We start from the raw sequence: 11,844 nt of genomic DNA, 5'->3' as shown, positions 1-11,844 counted from the left end.
AGTTTATAACGGCAAATTGATATAGTACATCAAATACAATCACATATTTAATATTTCTAAAAACGTAGATGATGAATATGTGAACATTTTCACATCATCCAAATTATTAGCATGTAACGACAAAATGGCTAAAAATAATATGAAAAAAATAAAGTGACTGGAATACCCATATTTAAGGATTTGCAACGTAGCCACTAAAATCATTAATTGAATATGTATCTGTAATTAACTTGAGTTGTTCTTTCAATAGGCACCAAACAAACACCACAACACCACAGTAAATCAAACAATGCCACACAATAGAAGACGATGAACAAATCAACGTCGCACTGAGATGACGAAATCACAAAAGAAAAAATATGGATCTATGTGAAGATCATTAATTTTGAAACTACAAAGAAACAAGTCTTGATCTATATGAAGATCATTTATTTACATTAAAATAAGGAGGAAAAAGATGGAAAATGGGGTTTCAAATAAAAAAATTGACTCAAAACCACCATCTCAAGGAATAAAATGGAAGAGAGAACCTAGAGAGAGAAAATTGACATCAAATCTTAGCTACCTAACCAAGCCGCCACCAGCTCTTCCACCGCCTAACCTAGCCACCTTCTTCGTTCTCTTTCCCCTTACTTTCTAATCCAAACAGGACGGTAAGATGTAGCGGTTGTCTCGGTGGTGTGCCAATTTCCTTTGGCGTCACCACCTTCACCCCTTTAGGGGTTTCAAGTGGCCGCCGGTGAGCATCTCGCTTCTCTGCCGTGGACCGCTTTGGTTCTTTTGAAGAGTTGAGAACTATATGTTTTCTCTCTGGTTTGATGGCATGTTTGTGGTCTGATTTCAATAGCGGTGTTCCTTTATAGTCGTCTTCCTTTGTTTTTCATATCAAGATGAGGTTGTTCTCGTTGTTGGATATGCGTGGTGGGGTTCATTTAGACTCTTGCTGCTGTCGGTGGTTCTGGTTAGTTGGTGTTCATAAACCGCTGCAGCCATTTCTGCTTGTGGCGGTCTATCATGCGAAAAAGATCAGAGTTCTTGTGACTTTGTTTCTCGTCAACATCATGAACATAGATTTTTATCTGAGATTCACATTTGGCTTTTTCAACAACTTTTCTCAGATTATTTGAATAGTGTTATGCTCATCTATATTTGATTTCATGATTCTTGTTCAGACCTATTGAGATCTGTATATTATCAAAGGTTACCTATTTGCATCATTGTGTTGGAAAATTGGGGATAGATTTAAATCTGTGTCTATCCTCCTTGATTGAATTCAGATATATTGGTTGTTGGTACGATGGTCCAAGTTTCGGTGTGTTTTGACCCGGTTTGTGGTCGCGACGCTGCGTTAAAATGGATGGTTTTGACCCGAAAGGGAATTGAAGGCTTTTTTTTTTTTGCAGGGAGCAGAAGGTTCTTTGATCGTCTTTCTGTTGGCAGACGATTCATCTGCCAGGAGAATCCCTCAAAAGTTTACATGTTTGATGCTGAATTTTTTGGCTTGAAAGTGACGTCATGCTTGTTGCTGTTGCAAGCTAGTCTAGATCCTGACCTTCAGAGTCTGACTATCTTCAGACTCTGGGAAAACTTCAGAGTCTGGAAGATCTTCGATGGTCTTGCACACTTGAACCACTTTCAGAACCAATTCTTTTCTCGGTATGGGGAGGAGGGTGTGTACATGTCATAGGGAAGGAAGGGGTTCAGTTCGATGGTAGAACATTAATTTCCACTTAAAAGCAGAAACCGTAACAACCATTCACCATAGCATGCTCCGGGGCGCTTTGTGTTCCTGTTCATGTTGGTCAATCATTCAACAAACAAGCAAAGTTGAGAGTGGAAGTTGCTCATTTTGTTAATATGTGAAGGTATATTATATCTTGAGGATCACTTTTTGTTATACCTTGAGTGAACATTCTTCTTTACTTTTTTTTTTATAGATAAAACCGTTTTTTAGCTTGTTCGGTGGTGTGAAATCCTTTTTAAAAACAAACCTATGTATTTAGAAGATTCATGTTTGATATATTCATCCTGTATATTTGGAAAAATAATGTTTTTGAAACAATTTTTTTATTTAAAAACAAACTTTTGTTAACTATAATAGTTGAAGAAGCTTGCCATGACTTCCGCCACAAAGTTGGCTACTGCAGAGGTGGCAAAATACAATATACCGACGAGCTCGGAGATGTGGATGGATCCTGAACGCTCAAAGGACCTTGAAGCTTTAATATCTTGTTACCAACTCTAGACGTTGCAGGAGGGTTTCATGGAGATCTAGAAGAAAATACCCTGGAATTGGGCATAAAAGTTATATGAGGCGAAAGATTTGTTAAACGATCTCCATCGATACCTTGTTAAACAAAGGAAGAGGTCACACAGGAACGGTATCATGTCAAAAGTTCTGTTATCTTGTGTTGTTGTTATGCTTTTATGTAAGTTCTATGTATCGTCTGGTTTTGATTGAATCGTTGGCCTTGAAAAGATTGTAATTTTGAAAAACATTTGAGTTTGAGTGTAATAATTGAATTGAGTTTGAAGTTTATAGTTGTGTTAATTAACTGGCTGAACTACAGGTGTTTACTGCACAAACAGTTTAATAGTAATTTTTGTCATTGTAGGTCAGTAAGAAGCTCCATTGATGAATAGAGAAGCTCGCAAATATGCATAGAAACTAAGAAAAAGCATGAAAATGAAGGAACATTTATTTCACCAATCTAGCTATTACAATATGATATCTTATCTATATAGAGTTTATTTTTCTACTCTGTTCTAACCTAGATTCAGTGACATATGTAACCAGCTCTCTAACAAACTAATTGCTAGTTAGTTACAACACTATTACATTGCTTGTTGAACAAGCAAGCTATTTTCCTATCTTATTTTCACTATTAACATACTAAGCCATCTTTAGATAGAATACAGTAAAGAAGAGCAGCAGCAAACAACTATGATATCTTTTAACAAAAGAAGGTCACTTGAGTATGAATTTGTTCTCTAAGATCCATTCAAATAGAAAAGGTATAATGTTCTATAAATTATAATCAACGAGATTGAAATTAATTTCAAGTCCCTTGCGGGAAAATAACGGTGATAGTAGATGTAGTGCTTATAGATTACCTTTGGCAAGAAGGTTTAATTTATACAACGGTTCGAATGATGTAATTCATTGAACCAAAGCCACAAAAATAGTCTATAATTGAAGGTGAAAATTGATATTCATAGAGTTTTTTATCTCTAACATAGACTCTACAATTTTAGTGGCGATTGGCTCACTGAATTTCATCGCTTTGAACTAATAAATCTATACAATATTACTTCTATGTTCATTTGTCGTGGTTGTTTCCTGTTTTATGCATAGTCGACAATGAAATTAGTCAACGTAAAAATGGTATTGTTGAGGATTTTGCATGGACAAAAACAATATTTACAATTTTAATGCTCATATTGTTTATAGTGTTGGTTCTCAAAACTTTGATATAGTTTTGAATCTTTGAAAATGAAAGAGAAAAAAAATCACTTTTTTGTTATACCTTGGGTGTACCCTTCTGTGGTACAATATTTTTGTTCGTTTTTTGTCATGGCTAAATATTTTTTTGTCCTAGACTAGAGCATTACTTTGAGGCTTTACTTACTTTCTTTGTCTATAATATTTTTCTTTTGTTTGTCAAACAGTTGAATAATTTTTGTCTATGTAGGTTGGTAAGCGAGAACCATTTAATTTAAGGAATTAAAGATGAAATTACGTTCTCAATAAACTATTTCGTCCATAATTACTTCTTCTAAGAAAGGATTTTTTATTGATGGTTTGTACATAGTTGTTGCAATGTTAGGATCATGAAGTCATTGTGGAATACATAGAGAATGACATGACATGTGACATGCCTTAACTTTTTTTTTTTCAAAAAAATAAAAAATAGTGTATGATATTGTTTATAAAATTCAAATCGTCAAACATATTTAGACTTGTGGATTACATATAAACATTGTGTTAACATAGGTTAATCCATTAGGTTTTTATAGTTCAGCTAAACTTCTTGTTTAAATTTTGGCGAGCAAATTTTTTTTTACAAGATTATGTAGAGCACATTATTCCTTGTGCTAATTAATTGGTATCTTATTCATTGTCAAAGTTGTTCCTTAATTGCATCACTTACTATCAAGTTAGTCCCTCAATTATATCACTTAATATTAAACTAACCTCTGAATTATATAAAAAACCGTCAAATCAACCCTTGAAAGACTGCACCAACACTATTCAAAATCAAAGTCTTTTTTCCTATTCGGAAATTTTAAGGGTGTAAATATCCGAACCCCACAATTTCATGGGGAAAATTGGCATTTGGTTTTTCCCAATAGGTGGATAATGTTAGTGTTGACATATCCAATTTTCTTTTTTAATGAAATATAGATTTTTATTTTCCATACATTAGAATTAATTGTTTTTGAAGCGGAGTGAGAGACATGGATTGATAGAAGATTAGTGTATAAATTGTTATGTGATGATGTATGTTCCTTCCTTGTTTTTTTAATTGATGAATATAAAATTTGACAGAAATTAATAAACAGTATGGCCTGATCATTCACATGATTTGTTCAATATATGATTTGGTAATTAGATCATTTACAATCCAAGTAGGAATACTACAGTTTCCGGACCTATTCAATGCCCGGTTTAGTAAGCTGGTGTTACACTTTTTTCTTGTTGACAATATGTGATTAATGCATATAGTTGCATAGAACAAGATCTTATACACTACAAAAACCATATAAATGTCATGAATTTGATACACTTCATTTTTTCTTTTCTTTTCTTTTCTTTTCTTTTCTTTTCTTTAAGTTTTCATCTTAATAGGTATATCATATTTGTTCTTATTGTTGTTAGTTTTAGTCTTTGCAAATATGATGAACTTACTGGTTGCTTATTGTAGGAATCCATGTCCAATGAAGAAAGTAATGTGAATTTGGTTGCATGTTTAACTTCTTTGTTTAAGGATTGTTGGCTATTGAAGAAAACAGTTTATGTGGTGACTTGAGGATTGTATTGTATATGCAATCTGCTACCTTCAAAAGGAATGTGATTTAAGGATGGTATTAGTACTCTCAAGTTTTATATACTTGATAATCAAATTTGTCAAAGTCGAAAGAATACACGTACAATCAAAGTTGTGGATTTCATTTAGAGAACTGAATACATGCCTGCTTAATGCTCATATTGCTTAGTGTCAATTCTCAAATCAATGTACTATCTTGTGTGAAACAGTCATTGTTTTTCATTACCAACTTTCTATTTGGTGAATTGCTTTTGAGGATTTTAGTTGATGTTTCAAATCAATGAAAATCAATTTCACTGAGGTGGCTCTTACGACGGTAACCACTGGTGGTCTCTCAAAACTACCAGTTACGATAGATTTAACAGAAAGCATTTCAAACCTACCACTGGGGTGTTTTGGTTTTGCAGTTAGAGACCTTTAAGTCAAAGAATCTGAGAAAAACTGGAAGCATTTAAAATCTGATAAATATGTAATCAAAATGAAAACATGTGAACTGTGGTAGAACATTAATGCTGATTTGAGTGAGTTTGCTTACGGTTTCAGTGTTTGTACTGTCTTTGAACTACTAAAACGATTGCTTAATGTAATAATGTTTCTTCTTTCTAGGTGGAATCAGGCTCCAACATGTGTGTACTGTTGAGAGCTTTGATATTTTATCTACACTACGTACCATAATATTTTTAATGCAAAAAGCCAAAAAAAAAATCAACAAAGAACAACTATTTACACTAATTAAGAATGAATATCATAAATTCATTTCTGTTAATAGAAGAGCTTAATAATATAAAGAAAGTAAGCATTATACTATAGAAAACAGTTTACACTACTATCATAACAATTGTCTATAATTTTAATTTTTGTCTTTGTCAAACAATTACCTATGCATCTTGAGTTGCACCTCAAGGAACTTATTGTGTGCGCAATAAGATCTGTTATTTGATGCATGAACAGGAAGTGTATTACTGTTGGTATATATATTGTCTTTGATCTTTAAAATAACTGCACTAGTAAAACGGTAACTTAATTTAGGAATTTTTGTACTAACCTGATCGATTTCTTCTTGCTCATTTACATGTTTTTGTTGTGAATTGTCGAACCAATCTCTATCTGGTTTTAATTCTAATGATCAGTTTCTATTAAGCGAAATCATGTTGCAGCATTTGTGTTGAGAACTTTTGCTTTATTTGTGTTGAAAACTTGTTGAGTGGTTGGTTTGTTTGATGTTTTAGCTCATTGTGTGAAAGAACTTCAGTTGCATATATGACATATCTATTTGAAATACTATTTCTTCTGTACTTTGCCCATTTGTTATGATGTCAATTATGTATGAAAAGGTGTTGTATTGCACTGTGCTTTTGAGATTGAGAAACAAAATTAAACATACGTAATTCCATATAAAAATGACAATGGATAAGAGATAAGTCAACCCATGAGAATGTTTAGATTGCTACATGACAAGGAACAAAATCTCTAGGATTGACAAATAGAGAATTGTGACTTAACACTAAGATTAAAGATGACTAAGTAAGTCCCACATCCACCAAAACCAATAGTGTCACAGTGTTTATATATTTCAAAGAGCTTCACTTTATTGTCAGATTATAGGATGGTTATTTTTATTGTGTGAACTACTATGACTATCACTAACTATGCTATTATTTATTTGGTTTTTTTTTATTTTTAATTCTCTTCTTTCACATAAAAAATACAATAAAGAGTTCTATTAAGTTATCGAGAAATCTCTTTTTCTTCTTTCTATTTGATGTATTTCTGAGCCACTTCTCCCCTTACATTAATGTCATGTCGAAATTAAGAGGGTTCTCAAGAATGATTTTAAGAGTATAGTCCATTTCAATATTTTTTGCTCTTAGAGAAGTTAGAGATTAAAATGTCGGTAACATCATATTTGAGTTGTCACTATTCCATAGCAAAATGGTAATAGTGTGACATTTAAAGGGTTTTAGTGTTAAATTTGTGTGATCTTAGTTCCGTATTGTAGGTGTAACTCTAGAACGGATCCTACATTGCAGTAGGACTCTGACACAGTCGTAGCTGAATTGTTTTATTTTGGAGGTTATGTGGTTGATAATCTGCGTGCATAATATTTGAGCAGTTCCACTAAATATCTTAAAAAGAGTGACATAACTGTGACTCAATCTATTAAAAACTTTGGTGGCTGAAAATTCTTTTGGAAAATAGACTTTGAAAATAAAAAAATAACATTTTTAATTGTGTAGAAAATTATATCCACCATCAAGCACCTTGAATTTACAAAGAGACAAAACAATGAGGTAGGTATTGACCGTAGAGTTTATAATATTACTGGTGACATGTCCTATAAATTCATCAATATCGTTGAGATTAATACTTATTTTACTTCATATGAGTCAGCCATCAAACCTTAAACTACATTGCAATTATCTGCAACATATAATTCTGAAATTAGTTTAGTCTAGTCTACAAAAACCTAAAATAAAATTAGTCAGCTGTCAAACCTTAAACTAGATGAATCTCATTACTTGCTATTTGAACTAGATCCAACATTTTTTTACCACACACCATTGGAACTGTCCAATCTCTAGTGTCTTCATTGCTATAGCCAATATAAAACCTTCATTATTTCTGAAACTCTCATAACCCTCGGCAACTATTATAAAGAAATGGGGCACTTGAAAAGTCCCACATCGACAGAAAGAAGTATCATATTGTTTTAAGAAGTAGTATCATATTGCAGAAATAATTATGTTAAGAAGTTTATACTATGCTCCAATGCCATTTTGTGAATTACTTTTGAGGCTTTTAGTTGATGTTTCAATAATTTGTGCAGGTTTAAGTATATAGTTTTGATTTTATAGTTAGAGTATTGTCATTTTTAACTATTGGAGTTGCCTCCTTGGTCAAAGAACCTGAGAAAAACAGGAAGTATTTCAAACTTGAGATGCATACAGAGATCATAAATGTGTAATCAGAAATGTTGGCTAAAATGCAACAAAAGTGCTTTCAAGGATTGAAAAAAATCAAATTGTAGAGTCATATTTGTTATGACTTGTCTTTCTTTGTGTGAGAATAAGTGAAATATTTAGTGTTTACTAAATATGGAATAATCTAAAGATGGAATGTGCAAAGAGTAATGCAAATGAATGTTTACTCTCGGATTAGAGTAATAATAGGAAGGAGAGTACATGAGAGGTTTATAATTATTTGAAGTATTGTTCACTCAATTTTTAGCATGTACGTTACTATAAAATGTTCAGAAGTTTTGTATTTTAGATAACACAACAAAAAACAAATAGAGTGTAACAAAGTCAGTTCTATTAATTAGAAGTTCATCTTTCTTCTTAGATATCTTATTCCCTCATACAAGTTTCTTGTTCTAGCTTAGTGCATATTTCATATTATTATTAGAAGCCAAAATTCCGCTGCGGAACCAACAATTGGTATCAGAGCCAATTGTAAAATTTTAGAGTTGTAAAACTTTAATTTTTTTTTATCCAAAAAAAAAAAAATGGCTTCTTCTAGTGGATCAGTCAAGGTCGACAAATTTGAAATAGAGAAGTTCAATGGGAAAAATGATTTTTCCTATTGGAGGATGCAGATGAAAAATCTACTTATATCACAAAAGTTGCATAAGGCGTTAGTAGGGAAAGAACAAAACCTGTGAGTATGAAGGATGAGGATTGGGAAGAGTTAGATCTTGAAGCACGAGTAGCCATAATCTTATGCCTTGAGAGGGATGTTGCATTCTTCGTTAATGAAGAAGCAACAGCTGCTGGTGTATGGTCAAAGTTAGAGAAAAATTTCATGACGAAAACTCTGACAAATCGGATCTACTTAAAATCCAAATTGTATACATGCAAGATGGAGGAAGGCACCTCAATCCGGGATTATGTCAACAAGTTTGATAGGATTATATCAGACTTGAAGGATATAGATGTGAAGATTGATGAAGAAGACCAAGCACTCATGTTATTGCTTTCATTACCAGAGTCTTACGAAAATCTAGTTCAAACATTGTTGCTTTTGGGTGATACTCTAACCATGGATGAGACTAGAACATCACTCTTAGCGGATGATCTGCGAAAGGTTGCTACAAGTGGGATGTCTAGCAGTGGAAGAGAATACAAGGAACAAGCTCAAGGATTGTTTGCTACTAGAGGGAGGACAAATGAAAGAGGACTAGGCAAGGGAAGGAAGTCTAGATCTAAATCTAGAGCTCTTGCGGAGAGACCATGTTTTAAATGTGGCGAGCATGGGCATTTTAAAGCAAATTGTCCAAATAAGAGGGTATTATTTAAGAAGCAGACCAACAACGACAACAACTCCAAAGGCAAACAACAAGATTTGCCGGAGGCGAGTTATGTTTCAAATGAAGAGGATGATTGTTTCTCTGTCTCAGAGAAAGACCACGATATTTCAGGTAAGTGGATGCTTGATTCAGGAGCCTCACACCATATGTGCCCAAATAGGAAGTGGTTTACTACCTACCAAAGTATAGATGGTGGAACTGTTTTAATGGGGAACAACCATGCCTGCAAAATTATGGGTATGGTACAATACGAATAAAGATGCATGATGGAGCATTGAGAACTCTGATGAATGTGAGACATGTTCCAAATTTGCGGAAAAACCTTATTTATCTTGGTGTTCTAGAGGAAAATGGTTGCAAAATAATTATGGAAGGTGGAGTTTTAAAAGTTGTACGTGGTTCATTGGTTGTGATGAAGGGAGTTCGACACAGAAATCTTTATCCTCTTATAGGTAAAACCGTTACAGGAGACTTGGCAGTTGGAATCATTGAAAGTAAAGATCAAACAGAATGCACGAGGATATGGCACATGCGCCTTGGGCATATGTCAGAAAAGGGTCTATCATTACTTGGTGAGAAAGGTTTGTTGAAGAACATGAAAAAGCCATGCATGGAATTTTGTGAACATTGTGTGTACGGAAAAGCACATTGCTTGAAGTTTTCTACAAACGAACACAAAAGCAGAGGATTGTTAGACTATGTGCATACTGATGTTTGGGGTTCGGCTTCGGTTACTTCTAAGGGTGGTTCTAGGTACTTTGTTACATATGTTGATGATTATTCGAGGTATGCTTGGATTATTTTCTTAAGCATAAGAATGAGGTATTTGATACTTTCAAGTGTTGGAAAGCAATGGTTGAGAACAGAACGGGTATAAAGCTGAAAACTCTGCGATCGGATAATGGTACAGAGTATACAGATGGAGCTTTCAAGAGGTTTTGTGACCAGAAAGGCATTGTTAGACACTGGACGGTAAGAGGCACACCACAACAGAATGGAGTCGCGGAAAGACTGAACCGTACACTTCTTGAGAAAGCAAGGTGTATGCGCTCTAATTCTGGGTTAGGACGAGAATGGTGGGCAGAGTCGGTTGCTACAGCTGGTTATGTAGTAAACATATCCCCACATTCTAGTTTAGGTGGAGACACGCCCTATAGGGTGTGGTCAGGCGAACATGTTAACTATGACAAACTTAAAATTTTCGGATGCACAACCTATTATCACGTCAATGATAACAAACTTGATAATAGAGCTAAGAAAGCTATCTTTCTAGGATATGCAAAAGGGGTCAAAGGCTATCGTCTTTGGATTCTAGAAGATTCTAAGTTTGTGATCAGCAGGGATGTTACCTTTGATGAAAAATCTATGGTGCCTAACTATGGTGATGTTAAAGTATCAAATCAAATAGTTGAGATAGAATCTAAAGACCAACCAGATTCTAGTCATGTTCAAGTGGAACATCCTAGTGTTACTCAAGATAATGAGGAGGATGAACTTGATCATGAGGAGGTTCAGCAAGAAAATACACATGTATTGCAACAGCAGCTGCAGGAATCTTTGGCTACCACTAGGCCAAAGAGAAATTATAAACAAGTTCAGAAGCTTGGGTCAGACAAACCTTTGAGGCATTATGGGCCGGTAAACTTGGTGGAGTATGCACTCTCGGTTGAAGATGATGAGCCGGTCAGCTTCAAACAAGCTGTCAAAGACAAGGATAGAGAGAGTTGGTTGGTTGCAATGGAGGAAGAGAAGCAATCTCTTCACAAGAACAAGACATGGGAGGTAGTCCCATTACCTGTAGGAAAGTCTGCTATTGGTTGTAAATGGGTGTATAAAAGAAAAGAAGATCATACTAAGACGTGCGGTACAAGATATAAGGCTAGACTAGTGGCCAAAGGGTTTGCACAAAAGGAAGGAGTTGATTACAATGAGATATTTTTTCCGGTGGTGAAACATACTTCTATCCGGGTGCTATTAAGTTTAGTAGCTCATGGTGATCTTGAGCTAGAACAACTAGATGTGAAGACAACCTTCTTGCACGGAGACTTAGATGAGGAAATATATATGTATCAACCTGAGGGTTACAAGGTTGAGGGTAAAGAGAGTCAGGTATGTCGCTTGAGAAAATCACTTTATGGGTTGAAACAATCTCCTAGACAGTGGTACAAGCGATTTGATTCTTTTATGATAAAACAAGGTTTCTTTAGAAGTAGTTATGACAGTTGTGTCTATATTCAGAAGCTTCATGGAGGTGATTATATCTATCTATTATTGTATGTCGATGACATGCTTATTGCTTCAAAAAGCAAGGAGGAGATAGATAAGCTGAAGTCTAAACTTGGTAAAGAGTTTGAGACGAAGAATTTGGGCGCTGCAAAGAAAATACTGGGTATGGGTTAGTAGAGAGCGGACAAACCGAAAACTGTTCTTAAGTCAAAAAGGCTATTTAGAGAGGGTTGTTGAAAGGTTTGGAATGAAAGGTGCTAAGTC

General features: G+C 34.4%; 1 long non-coding RNA gene across 1 annotated transcript; it reads left to right on the top strand.

The window, feature by feature from the left end:
- The first annotated feature begins 228 nt into the window (after window positions 1–228).
- Window positions 229–2,539, top strand: LOC146916804 (uncharacterized). The gene is made up of 2 exons (XR_015014043.1): window positions 229–1,865; window positions 2,102–2,539. It is a non-coding gene; the product is annotated as an uncharacterized LOC146916804 (long non-coding RNA).
- The last annotated feature ends 9,305 nt before the right edge of the window (window positions 2,540–11,844 follow it).

Source organism: Medicago sativa, chromosome 6, assembly GCF_051527215.1.
Source record: "Medicago sativa cultivar Bolivia chromosome 6, Bolivia_mono, whole genome shotgun sequence".
Lineage (NCBI taxonomy): Eukaryota > Viridiplantae > Streptophyta > Magnoliopsida > Fabales > Fabaceae > Medicago > Medicago sativa.
The sequence above is the reverse complement of the archived record's forward strand: the minus strand, read 5'-3'. Positions and strand labels throughout refer to the sequence as shown.